Here is a 14,670-nt window from a genome sequence, read left to right on the forward strand (position 1 = left end):
ACCTTACATGCAGAACCTTATCAAAAGCCTTACTAAAATTCAAATAGATCTCATCAACCATCCGACCTTCATCCACTTTTCTTGTCAACTCCTCAAAAAAATTCAACAAGATTCATCAAACATGACTTTCCTTTCACAAACCCATGCTGGGTGCCCCTGATCTATCCCTGCCTATCCAGATATTTGTACATACTATCTCGAAGTATACCATCCATAATCTTCCCCACTCGGAAGTCAAACTTACTGGCCGATAATTACTTGGACTCCACCTACTGCCTTTTTTGAACAACAGAACTATATTTGCAACCCTCCAATCCCACAGCACCACACCCTCCTCCAGTGATCTTTGAAAAATCGCTGTCAGTGCCCCCGCTATTTGTTCCCTGACCTCCCTTAAAGTCCTGGGAAAAATCCCATCAGGACCAGGAGACTTATCCACTTGAATTGACCCAAGAAGCTCCAAACCTCTTGCTTTACTAATCCCTATCCTTTTCATAACTAAGCCCTTTGCCTCTCTTATCTTGTATTGCCCTTTGACCCTTTCCCTCGTGAATACAGACGAGAAAAATTTGTTCAATATTTCTCCCATCTCATACGGTTCCTGAAATAGTTCACTGGTCCCATCATCCAGTCGACCTATTCTATGTTTAACCCTCCTTTTATTGTTTACATATCTGAAAAAACCTGAGGATTCACCTTTGCCTTATTAGCTATGGACACCTCATCCCTTCTTTTTGTCTTTCTAATTTCCCTCTTCAAGTTCTTAAGAGTATGTCAAAATGATCACTGGATCCGAAGTTCTCTCTAACGCTCACCTCCGTCACCTGCCCCATTGCATTCCCAAACAACAGATCGAACACTGCTCCCACTCCAGTTGGCGTCTCAACATATTGCTGCAAAAAGCAATCCTGAACACAATGCATAAATACTAAGCAATCCTGCCCTTTTACTGACTGCATTTCCCAATCAATATTTGGAAAATTGAAATCCCCAACCAACACCACCCTATTTTACCTGCATATCCCACCTATTTCCTTGCACATTTGCTCTCCTAGTTCCCTTTTCCCATTTGGAGGCCTTTAATAATCCGCATAATAATAACCTCACCCTTCTTATTTTTCAGCTCTAGCCACACTGCCTCTCTTGACGAGCCCTCCAGTCTATCTTGTCTCAGCACTGCTGTAATACCCTCCTTGATATGTAATGCCACACCTCCCCCTCTTAATCCACCAACTCTGTCACATCTGAAGCAGCAAAATGGTGGAACATTCAACTGCCAGTCACAACCTTCTTTCAACCATGTCTCGCTAATGGCCACACATCATAATGCCACATGTCAATCCACATTAATTCTCGCATTAAAATAAATACAACTCAGGGATCTCCTACATCCTACCTTCTGCATATCCTCCTATCTACCATTCTCACAATTTTCACTGCAGTATCTGTTTACTACATCCTGCTTTTCCTCCCTCAAATTATCTAAACTTGTCTCTTTCCTTATCCTACTAACCCTCACCCTACCATCCTGCCTAACTTGAAACCCTGTCCCCAACCATACTAGTTTAAACCCCTCCTGACAGCCCAAGCAAATGCTCCCACCAGGAGACTGGTCCCTCTGGGATTAAGATGTCACCCATCATTATGGTATAGGTCCCAGCTTCCCCAAAAAAGATCCCAGTTGTCCAAGAATTGAAACCCAGTCTCTGACTCCACCCCTTGAGCCACATGTTTAACCTCCACCTAATCCTAGGTGCTCGCTGGAAGTGCTAGCTGCCTGATGTTACTCTCGGAATAAATGAAACAGGAAGGAACACAGGGCTAGCCTGAAAGAAAGAAGTAATCATCTGGAGAACCCTGATGGGCCAAGTTTTATCAGCGACACATTGAGCTGACTAATGGTGGTAGCTCAGTTGTGAAAATCCTGGAACAACAAATCTCTCTCTGCAAACCTTACAGAACTTTCCTGAGTGGCAAAGCCTGATGAACTTTATACATGTTCAATTCCATGCACAGTATTAGAATTGCCTACAACCATTGAACTTAGAAGAATGAGAAGTGAGATTGAACTGTGAACCAAATAACTTTTCTTAAATTTACACACACATCATACACATGCACTTAGACTTAGAAGGGGATTAAGGTTAGTTAAGTTAATAGAGATAAGTTAAAGTTTGATTCTGTTTTCATGTTTAAAGATAATTAAAAACAACTTATCTTTATATAACTACTCGTCCTGGTGAATGTCTATTGCTGCTGGGTTTTGGGATCCTTTGGGCTCACAACACCACAGTCTGGTGACGTACATGGACCTCCTTCCCACTCCATCCATTTTGAACCCCCACATGAAGAGGGAAACTGCTCTGGTAATAGCCAGGGCAGAGGTGTGTGGGATGGGCCACGCCTGCATCACACGCAGCAGTACCGAGAGCACCTTGCACCTGATGACCAGGTTCTTCCCCATCACTGAGAGGGAATGTCATTCCCACAGACCCAATTTCTGGTGGACTTTTACAATCGGGTCTGACCATTTTTTTTTGTTGCATGCCTTGGCCCCTCCAAGCCAGATCCCCGACACCTTCAGGTAGTCAGATCTGACTGTGAAGAGGACAGCGGACTGATTTACCAAAGTGCATTCCTCGCTTTTGTTCCAGTTTACCCTGGAACATAGATTTGTATACTTCCTGGTCCAACCACTTACAGACTTGTGTACAACTCAGCCGGTCTCCCAGAACTGGGGGGTCTCTGTGCTGCTCCCTGTCTCCTGGAGCTGGGGGTCTCTGCACTGTCCCCTTCTTGCAGAGCTGGGGATCTCTACACTGCTCCCTGTCTCCTGATATTGTTGTTTTATTCTCCACCAGTCCCGCAGCAAAACCCTGACCCCTGGACGGAATGTAGAGGCACAGAGGGATCAGTGAAAATATGGGTAGTTTTGCCAGGGTGAGGTCCATCCAGGAGCATGATAACAGCAGGGAACCCGTGGAAGGGGATGGAGGGCATTCGATGGTGCACCAGCAGGACACTGCTGAGGGTGTGGATTCCCTCGGGCTCTCGAGGGTAGAAGGCGCAGGTTATTCCAATGGTTTAGCTGAGGCCAGGGTCCAAATTAGAGCTGGCGCAGGTCATCAAGGGTCGACATAACAGGTGCCTGGAACTGACATGAGGATACTAAGGGCTGGTAGAGGTTGGTAAGGAGGCGGTAGTTGTGTTCCGACGAGGAATTGATGAGTGAGGGGCCACATGGATGGGACTTCAAGACAAGGGGCCTCTGATTGTCCAGGGATGGGTCCTGTAAATAGACCCGCAGACATCCAGCACACAGCATCTTTGACCCACTACCATCAGGAAGGAGATATGGAGGAACAAAATCAGGCTGCCAGACAGGGAAATAACTTCTTCCAACAGGCCGTGAGATTGACAATGCAATGCGAGTTGAATGGGTCCGTGGAATGAAAAGGATGAGAGGGATATGGACTCTTTGCAAGCAGCTTGGCCATCAGAAAAGAAGGGCCAAAAGGATGGTTTCGGAGTTGTCTATCTTGTCCACACTTTTGAGTTGAATCCTTAAATAATTCATGACAGGCAGGACTATCATTTTAGATGGAGATTTTAGATTGACACATGCAGCCCGGGAACAGGCCCTTTCAGCCTCTGAGCCACAAACACTCAATTACACCAATGACCTACAAACCCCGGTACGTTTTAAATGGTGGAAGGACCAGGAGCAACTGGTGGAAATGCACGCAGACACAGGAAGAATGTATAACTCCCCAGAGACAGTGTCAAATTTGAACCCGGCTCGCTGGCCCCTTATCAGCATTTTTCTAACCGCGGCACTAACCTCGCCACTCTCAATTATTGCCAGGGTTCTTCCTCCTACTTTCCATGAGTTGTGATTGCTTCCAATTCCAGTGCCCTTGTTTCCCTGAGACTCTGACCCCTGCCCAGTGACTCTGTCCCTAATGCCTCTCCCTGGCCAGATGATCACCAGTCTCTCCTGGCTCTCACCCAAATTTTCTTGCCCAATTCCACCACCTACAACCCCCTCGTCATGGCCCACCCACTCGCCCACAGGGCCAAGGGTAGCAAGGTGGCGGAAGGTCCAGCCTGTAGTCACAAAGCTTGTCGAAGGACAAGTGAGAGCAGGAGTCCTGGGGCAAGAGGTGAAGGGCAGTGTGTACTGTAGCAGCCAGCTACACAGGGTCACAGCATCCAGGGTGCGGAGAAAGAGAGAACTGGCTCAGATGGGACAGATGTCCCGGTGCCAAGGGTCAGGGAATTCCCCAGCTCGGTGAAGGACTGGGACACTGCCACCGGCAAGGAGACTGGACCACTGCCCTCCCCACATCTCCACCATCTGGGGGTCCCCGGAGTAGCTCAGGTTCCAAGGTCTGTCAGTGGGGGAAGGGGGAGGTTCGGGAATTGGGGTGGGGTAGTTCTGAATGGTGATCGAGAGGATCGGTCCAGTGGGAGGACAGACATGACAGACATGAGGGCTGGGGCTTCAGGACAGATCCCGTGGGGAGGCAGGAGCTTTGGGGACCAGCCGGTGGGGGACAATGGCTTTGGAAATGGACCTGGTGGGGCTCAGGGGCTTTGGGGAGAGACCAGTGGGTTTGTGGGAGGACCTGTCGGGCAAAAGAATTAGTGACAGACCAAGTTGGGAATGGCATTGGGGATGGACTCAGCAGGAGATGGGATGTTGATGGACCCGGCGGGGATGCGTTTGGGAATGGATCTGGTGGGGGATGGTATTGGGATGGATCAGGTGGGGGATGGTATTGGGGTTGGACCCAGTGGGGGACAAGATTGGGGATGGACCCAGTGGGGGACAAGATTGGGGATGGACCCAGCAGGGGGTGGGATTGGGGATGGACTCGGAGGGAGACGGGATTTTGAATGGACCCGGCGTGCACAGAATTGGGGATGGACCCGGCGGGGGACGGTATTGGGGACAGATTCAGCGGGGGACGGTTTTGGGGTTGGACCCAGCAGGGGACGGGATTGCGGATGGACCCGGCAGGGGATGATATTGAGGATGGACCTGGCGGGGTCAGTTTTGGAGATAGACATGCTGGGGGATGGACCCGGCAGAGGACTGCCCATTGACTCCGTCTTCAATGCCTCACACCGGCCGGATGATCACCATTCTCTTTTCCAGGTCTCACCCAAACTTTCTTACCCCAATTCCACCACCTACAAACCCTTGTCATGTCCCACCCATTCACCCACAGGGCCAAGGGTAACTAGGAGGGGGAAGCTCCTAGCTGTGGGCACACAGCTCGTTGAAGGACAAGTGGGAGCAGGAGTCCTGGGGAAGAGGTGAAGGGCAGTGTGTACTGTAGCAGCTAGCTGTACTGGGCCACATTCTCCAGGATGGTGGGGGGAGAGAGAGAGAGAGAGAGGACTGGCTCAGATGGGATAGATATCTGTGTGCCAAGGGTCAGGGGATTCCCCAGCTTTGTGAAGGTATGGGACACTGTCAACGGGAAGGAGATAGACCACTGCCCTCCCCACATCTCCACTGTCTAGGGGTCCTAGGAGCAGCTCAGATACCAAGGCCTGTGGGTGGGGGAAGGGGAAGGTTAAAGAACTTTGGTGGGGTAGTTGTGATGGGTAATCGATTGGAGAGGGTCCCAGTGAGGGAACTGGTCTGGTGGGAGGACAGACCTGATGTTGGGCCTTTGGATACAGGCGAATTGGCTTGGGGGACGGGGACAGGGACTTTTGGCTGGGCATGTTGTGGGACAGGGGCTTGTTGAAAGCCCTGGTGGGAGACAGGAGCTCAGGAGACGGTCCAAGCAATGGGTGGAGCATTGGGGATGGGCCCAGTAGGGAATAGAGGCTTTGTTGACAGGCCTGACAGTATTTTGGGGATGATCGCAGCAGGGGGAGGGGTTTGGGGACAGGCCTGGTGGGAGATGAGGGCTTTGGGGAAGGGCCAGGTGGGTGACAGGGGACAGTATTAGGGAAGGACCCAGAGGACAAAACCACCCCTGGAGCTCTGGTTCACCTCGGGTCACTCACCTTGGCCCACGGACGTGCTTTGATCTGCGGGAAGCTGAATTTGTTGCAGTTTGGGTTCATCTCCCGGATCTGCTCCCTGGATGAGGTCCGCAACACCTATTGGGACAGAAACCACCTTCATTACTGGCTCAGGGTGGGGGGAGCAGGAGGGTGACAAGGGGAGGGAATGCAGTGTATGTGTACCAGGTCATGGACATGGGACGAGCCCTAGAACTGGGGTGGTGGTGAAGGCTGAAACGTTAGGGGCATGTAAGAGGCTCTGAGTCACGTGGATGAAAGAAAAATGGAGGGTTATGAGGGAGGAAGGGGTTACTTATTTTTATTTTGATCGGCACAACATGGTGGGCTGAAGTGCTTGTACTGAGCTCTCATGTTCTATGTTAAACGTGTCCTGTCAGTCTTTCAGCAAGCGGATATGTCGGGGAGGGACCGCTGCTGACTGGCACATTCCAGGCTGCAGGAGTCTTGCTGTGGGATGGACAGTGGGTTGGCGTAGCCAACACGAAGGTACTATAGGGATGGATCATAATCCTTCCATAACCGTGCACTGAGAGGCTGAGACCAAGGGGAACTCCTCCAACAGCAGAGGGGGGCAGTAACCACACGGTATCAAAGTGGTGGCAATGAAGGTAAACAGAGACATATGCAGCAATGTGTAGTGAAGGGAATATCTGGATACAACAGGAGGAGGAGAAAAGACGGAACGGTCTTCCTCTTTGGAAATAATTTGTAAATAAAGTCAATTTTGTGGGGTTGGGGGGTGGGGAAGAGAAAAGCCCTACTCAGTCAACTTTGCTTCATGAGATACATTCTCCGATCCAGAAAATCTATTCTGCACCCGCTCCAGAGTACAAGATCAAATTTATTACCCTTGGATAGCACAAGTACGACCTGATAAAACAGAGTTCTTGGGATAAACATACGCAAACACACAACCAAGCCCTCACACAACAGACAAATGATACATGTGCAGCACGTCCAGAAAAATTACTCGATATTGTTGAATAAATAGCAGAGTCGAGGAGTATTTGTATGAGCAGCTCATCAATCGTTCCACGTTCTCCCTGCCTGGAGGAAGAGGCTGTTCCTGGGCCTGGAGGTACTGGCTCTGAAATTCCTGGATCTCTTTCCCGACGGGAATAGCTGGATGATGCTGTTGGCCGGGTGAAGGGGTCCTCGATGATTTTGTCAATGATCGTAGTGGATCACATTGATATTTGGGGTGGTGGGGGGCAGGGGGGTGTCCCCAGTGTTGCTCTAGGCCACTTTACGTCCTGTGGATTGACCTCTGATCATTTTTTAAAAATATTATTTATAAATAAAATCCTCAAAGAATTCACACAATTAATAATAACACAAATAAAATATAAATACACTTGTCATAGTTAAAAGAAAGAATAAAGAAACCCCCCCACCATTAAACCACCCCATCTCCCCTCCATCCCCTTGCTAAAAGAAAAAGAAGAAAAATGAGGACAAGGGACCCCCAACAGGAGAACCAAGTACTTTAACGTTCCTTTTCAAAAACTGAGGCCTTAAGGAGAAAGGGAATGTTAGAGCCACCCTTTGTAAATATGGGGTCCATATTCTTCCACAATATATGTTTGAGGCGGCCTGCTCACCAGGACGAAAGCCAGTACACAAGATGCATGACGAACGCGGTGACTACACAGATCCTGCGGCAACCAATCATCTTCGTCCCAGGTGACATCCCGCACAGTGGGAAACAATGAGCAATGGCAAGAACACCCACCAATCCGAGGCTGGCTTTGCCGTCTCGAAAGACCTGTCATCAGTAGCGGGAGAGTATATAAGCAGAGCTGCCAGTTCAACGAACCAGTCTTCGACTTCGACTTCACGGGTGTGTATCATTCATTCTGTCAGAAATAAAACTTCTCACACATGAGTCTCTTTAAAACTGATGACACGACAAGCTTTATTTACAAGTCTGCAGAGTTGGACTCAACTGGTTTCTCACCAGTTAAGCCCCGATACATACAGTGCATTGATTTTTATACCTTTATTATTTGCCCTTCCCATTCTTATTAATACTGTTTTAATTGGTTAGTATTACAAAAACATTCTAAGTATAACTGCATTATTAATTATCACGTTCGTTACGTACGCTGTGAACTCTACATTCACTGAATTCTGTTTCTCACACTTCTTATCAATCCTTTGTCTCCTGCATGTCTCTCACTATGACCATGAAAAGATAGGTTTAAAAAAACATATTCAGCAGCTCCTTCTGTCCTTGACTGCTAGTAAACTCTCTGTCCGTTCTGGCTTCCCTGTTTATGATTAATCATCACATTTTAACTTAAGTCTTTTTAACCTAAATTTTCTATATCACAATCCACCCCTTTCTCTCTTTAAAATGTGTTCAATATATGTATAGATATGAATGGGGATTCTAAGCTAGGGAAGAGAAATGTTTTATGATACATTAATCTCACGCTGAAATAAAAGTCTTACAGGGTCTCCCATCCCCCCTGGTTGCATAGCTTGTTCGACCATGGAAATCACCAGGCTGCGTAGACAGGGAATAATACAGGGCAAAATAAGTAGGAGGAATAAAATACCTCCGATGACCCACAAGAAGGTACGCCACCAGGTTCCTCCAAACCATTTGTCCATCCAATTAAATTGTGGGAAAGGATGCCAGGTTTGAACCGGTACATGGGACAATGTACGAATATTATCAGCGATTTTACGAACGGCTTTTCCATTATCATCAATCTGTAAGCAGCAGTTAGTCAAATTAAGTTTGCCACATACACCTCCTTCCGTGGCTAGGAGATAGTCTAGGGCTAGACGGTTCTGATATATAGCAGAGCGCATTTGACCTTGCTGGGATGCAAGTAATTGCAGGGCTATAGCTGTTTGATTTGTAACAATTTCAAGCACTGCTTGTAAGCGAATTATGCGATTTAACATATATATAGGAGTACGATAACCCCAAGATCCATCTTGAGCCCATGTAGCGGGACCATAATATTGAATTATGCGCTCTGGAGGCCAATCATCTCTCCATTCTCCCAAATGTACCGTGGTAGAGCGGGGTTCACGATGTAATGTATCAAAGACCTTCACGCCTAATTTATGACCGTGATCGTGGGGTAGAAGGAAAAATTCTGGGCGGATTATTCCTAGGAAACAAGTTCCACTCCACTGTGAGGGAAGACGAGTATAAGCTTTATTACCACATACCCAGAATAATCCATTTGGGGATACTCCATACCCCCTTTCCCAAACTCTTTTAAGAACAGGATTTGATTGGTATGGTCCTGTGATGGTGGAAGTGGTACAATTCCAAAACTGAATACTGCTATTAGACAGGGGTAGGCAATTAGTTTTAAAAACAGTGGATAAGAACCAAGTCTGAGGTTTAGGAAACCAAGTGAAAACACCAGGCGAAATGCGAATCCATACAGCCTTGCAGGGACTTTCTCCTACTGGGTATTTGCCGGCTCGTGAGAGACAATAAAAACCAGAGGGGACGTTAGAGAGAGACCAGGTTTCTCTTGATCTCGTTCGGTTAGTTGTCCAAATACGGGAAATCATGGTCAATGAATTGAGAGGTTCTCCCCACCAAGGCCATTGTTCTGACATCCGTGGACCCCCGCAGACCCAACAATTGGTTACATTAAAAGTTCCTGCAATTTTAGTTGCCAGATCTACAAAAAGGTTATCTCCCCCAATTGCATTACCGAAACTTACATGGTTATTTGGATGGACTCGAACTAAGTCCGGCTGTCTTAAAGGGACAGGCAATCTCGAGTGTGGAGTGTAACTTCTCATTGGAACAGTACGTTGGTGTATGCAAAACCAGAGTCCATCAGGGCATGGTGGGCTTGAGTCACCTTTCCAACCGTTAAGAGGGAAAGGAGTGGTATTAGGAATCTGTATATAATGACCCATATTATTTCCTTCTTTTTCCACACAAGGGGTATATGGATGTTGGGTGGTATTTTCTGCCCAGCATTTCTCAGGAACTGAGGTATGGGAAATGAAATTACCTTCCTTTCTTCCCCAAATGTGGTCCTGAAACAGGACCACTGTATCTCTGCATTTCTTACATTTCACACCTGATAAAGACATAGGCAAACTAAGAAAAATCAAAGAACATAACAATAACATTGTGAATTAAGTCTTTTTGCGAAATCGTAAGGTAAGAGGTTTTTCTCCAGGAATACAAGTCCAATCTGAGTTCGTATCAGGGTCCTGTGGCGCCTCTACAGGTCCCTTAAATCTGGATGCGTGTGTCCACCCCTTCTCTCTTGTTCGTGCTGCAGCTTCTGTAGTTAAGAGAACTTGGTATGGACCTTCCCACTGGGGCTGGAGTTTTTCAGTCTTCCAGGTCTTGATAAGAATCCAGTCTCCTGGTTCCACTTTGTGTAAAGAAAAGTCTAGAGGCGGTGTTTGTGCCAATAGTCCTCTCTTTCGTAAATCTGTAAGAGAGCGTGACAGTGCCTGTAAATAGTTCCTAACAAATATATCCCCTTCCCCCAAGGTGGGACACCCCTCAACTGTACTCCAGAAGGGAAGCCCAAACATCATTTCATAAGGGGACAGCCCTACATCTTTTCGTGGGGCAGTACGAATTCTCAATAAGGCTAGGGGCAGACACTTTATCCAAGGCATTTTAGTTTCCACCATTAACTTTGTCAATTGGATTTTTAGTGTTCCATTCATACGTTCGACCTTCCCTGAGCTTTGTGGATGCCAAGGGGTATGTAATTTCCAAGAGACCTGTAATGCATCACAAATCAATTGCTGGATTTTTGAAGAAAAATGTGGACCCCTGTCTGAGTCTATAGAATCCATTATACCATATCTGGGGATTATCTGCTCTAGGAGGAGGCGAGCTACTGTAGAGGCTGTAGTATTTATTGTTGGGAAGGCTTCTACCCATCGGGTAAAGTGATCTATTATCACCAACAGATATTTCCATCTTTGAACTTGAGGTAACTCTGTGAAGTCGATCTGGATACGTTGAAAAGGGCGTATGGCTAATGGTTGACCTCCCATGGTCCCTGTCCTCATTATCTTCTTATTAATTTTTGTGCATAGGTAACAATTTTGCACCTCTTGTTGGGCCAAGGTGTAGATTCCTTTACACACATATTCTCGAAGCACTGTGTCACATAAGGCTTGGGTGCCCCAGTGGCTCTGTTGATGCAGGTGTTTTAAAATATTGCGAGTTATTTCTTTATTTAGAACAATTCTTCCATCTGGTGTTTTTCCATGTTCCATCAGGTAACTGGCTTGCGCCCAGCTGATCCATGTTCTTTTCTTCCTTAGCAGTGAAAATGGGAGCTGTCTTTATGCCTTGCCTTATTGGGATTAAAGTCAGCAAACGGACTTCTTGTTGCATGGCTGCTCTTTTGGCTTCTTCATCAGCCAGTCTGTTTCCAATTGCTGTCGGGTTATCTCCCCTTTGATGGCTTGGTATGTAGACCACTGCTATTTCTTGGGGTAATGTTAAGGCTTCTAGAGTCAGAGTAATCATCTGTTCGTGTGCCATTTCCTTTCTTCTTGATGTAATTAGACCACGCTCCTTCCAGATCTTACCAAAGGTATGCACTACTCCGTATGCGTATTTGGAATCTGTGTAAATCGTTCCAATTTTCTTTGCCAGTATTCTGAGGGCTCTCTGCAAGGCATATAGTTCACAGGATTGTGATGACCAGCTTCCGGGTAGTCTCGTGGATTCTACTACTTTCCAAGTATTTCCTTCTATTATAGCATACCCATTTCTTCTCATTCCGTCAACACATCTGGCGGAGCCATCAATGTAGAATTCATATACTTCTCCCAGCGGAGTATCGCAAAGGTCTTCTCAGGTCTTGGTCTGAAGATCTGTCAACTCGACACAGTCATGCTCCACCTCTTTCTCTGTTTCACTGCCGTATAAAAATTGAGCTGGGTTGCAGCTATTAATTTTTGCAAACTGTAAATCTTCTCCAACCATTAAAATGGTTTCATACTTTAATATGCGAGAATCAGTCAGCCATCGATGGGCAGTTTGTGTTAATAAAACACTCACAGAATGGGAGGTGTACACAGTCATCTTTCCTCCAAAAGTACGTTTACGTGCTTCCTCTACCAACAGAGTAGCAGCCGCTACTCCCTGGATACACGTCGGCCATCCGCGAGACACTGGGTCCATCATTTTGGAAAGGAAAGCTACTGGGTGTCGCTGACCGCCTTTTTCCTGTGTTAAAACTCCCACAGCTGTTCCTTGGTTATGAGTGACAAATAGCTGGAAGGGCTGTTTTAAAGAGGGCAGAGTGAGCACTGGGGCTCGTGTTAGGCGATGTTTCAAGTCCTCGAACCATCCCTCCTCCTCCTGGGTCCATTTCAATGGATAGTCATTTTCATTTGTCAGTTTATCATACATAAACTTCACCAAAGCTGAGTAGTCCTCTATCCATAACCTACAGTATCCTAAGAGTCCCAGGAATTGTCTTATTTCCTTCTTATTACGGGGTAAAGGCATTCTAGTGATTCCCGCAATTCGTTCAGGGGTAATCCGTTTCTGTCCTTTACTTATCTGGTGTCCCAGATATATCACAGTTTTCTCAACAAACTGTAACTTGTTTCTGGACACTCGTAGACCCTTTTTCCCCAGATAATTCAAGAGTCTAATGGTCTCTCTCCTCATTTCTTGTTCCTTGGGTCCTGATAATAGTAAATCATCCACATACTGCATTAGTTGGGAATCATCAGATTGTGGATAGTCCATCAGGATTTGTTCTAGCATTTGTCCAAACAGGTTTGGAGATTCAGTGAACCCTTGGGGCAATACAGTCCACCGAAACTGTCTCCGTCGACCTGTCCATGGATTTTCCCATTCAAACGCAAACATATCTCTACTTTCCTCTTCTAACGGACAAGTCCAGAAGGCATCCTTTAAGTCGATAACACTAAACCACTCATGGTCTGGGGGAATCCGACTCATAATAGTATAGGGATTAGGCACCACTGGGTGGCGGGTCTGAACAATAGCATTCAAACTTCTTAGATCCTGAACTAGGCGATAGGATCCATCTGACTTTTTTACTGGGAGTATAGGGGTGTTATAAGGTGACATGCATTCTTCTAATAGTCCGTCTCGTATTAAAGTCTCAATTACCGGCTGTAGCCCTTTTCTCCTTTCCAAAGAAATAGGATACTGACGTTTCCTTACCGGCTGATGACCTGGTATTAATGTGACATGTAAAGGTGGGATGTCCAGACCTCCTCGATTTCCCTCCTTATACCAGACTCTCTCGTCAATCTGCCGTTCATCCTCTTCCTTTAAAGCGCAGAGGTGGACTCGCACTTCTCCGTCCACAGGGAGAGCACCCAAACCTAGGAGAGCCTGTAAGTCCCTTCCTAGGAGGTTAAATCCAGCCGAAGGTAATAACAAGAGGTCTTGTACCCCTTCTCTTTCTTCCAGTTTCACTGTTACTTGGGGAATTATTGATACCATTCTGGGAGCCCCTTCTATCCCAGAAATTGTCAAATTACTTTTTATAGGCTCAGTTCCGATTGGCAGTTATTACACTACTTCGTTCCGCTCCTGTGTCCACCATAAACACCACCTCTTCTCCCTTGGGACCAATTTTTAGTTTTACCAGGGGTTCCCTCTTATATTTGGTCCCTAACATTTGGAACCCCTGACACCCCTAATCTTCTTCCATAAGTTCGAGGGCACGCAATTCCCTCTTGTATCGGGGGCATTCCCTCTTAAAGTGTCCTTCCTCATTGCAGTAATAGCACTTAACGAACCTCCGGGGTCTTCCCTCTCTTGGATATTTTGGATTGTTTAGAGGAAGGTTTTGTTTTCTTTCCCCTCTGGATTCAGCATTCATCTGTCGGATAGTCTGTACCATAACCTTTGTCGCCTTCTTTTGATCTTCTTCTTCTCTCTGCACATATACTTTTTGTGCCTTTTTTAACAGTTCACTTAGGGGTTTTTCACTCCAGTCCTCCTCCTTTTCTAGTTTCTTTCTAATGTCTTGCCATGATTTGGAAACAAATTCAATTCGAATAAGCTGTTCACCCATTGGTGTACTAGGGTCCACACCAGCATACTGTTGGACATTCTTTCTCACCCTCTCCAAAAAATCAGTAGGGGACTCGTCTTTCCCCTGGTGGTTCCCAAATGCCTTGGTAAAATTGTGACCCTTTGGCACAGCCTCCCGTATCCCTTTAATTGTCCACTCTCTATATTGTCTCATACTTGCCAATCCCTCGGGTGTTCGTTTGTCCCACCTGGGTTCATTTAAGGGATATTTTTGTTCATGGGGTCTAGGGTCCCCAGGTTGTTCATATTCCCACATGAGGAGGGCAGCCCGTCGAATCATCTGCCTCTCCTGGGGTGAAAATAATGTTCCCATTATTGCCTGCATCTCTTCCCACGTATATGTGTTTGGTCCCAAGAATTGGTCAAGCTGTTCAGCCAGTCCTATAGGATCTTCCAATAACTTTTTCATTTCTTTCTTAAATCCCCGCACCTCTGTACTAGTTAGGGGAACATTCACATATCCTGTTCCCCCTCCCGGTCCTCCCATAGGAACTTCTCTCAGGGGATTTAGGTTTATTGAAAAGTTTGATGGTCCTGGACCAGTCTGGGATCTTGTCCAGGGTCGGTTT

The sequence above is a fragment of the Narcine bancroftii genome, chromosome 11, assembly GCF_036971445.1.
Source record: "Narcine bancroftii isolate sNarBan1 chromosome 11, sNarBan1.hap1, whole genome shotgun sequence".
NCBI classification, from domain to species: Eukaryota; Metazoa; Chordata; class Chondrichthyes; order Torpediniformes; family Narcinidae; genus Narcine; species Narcine bancroftii.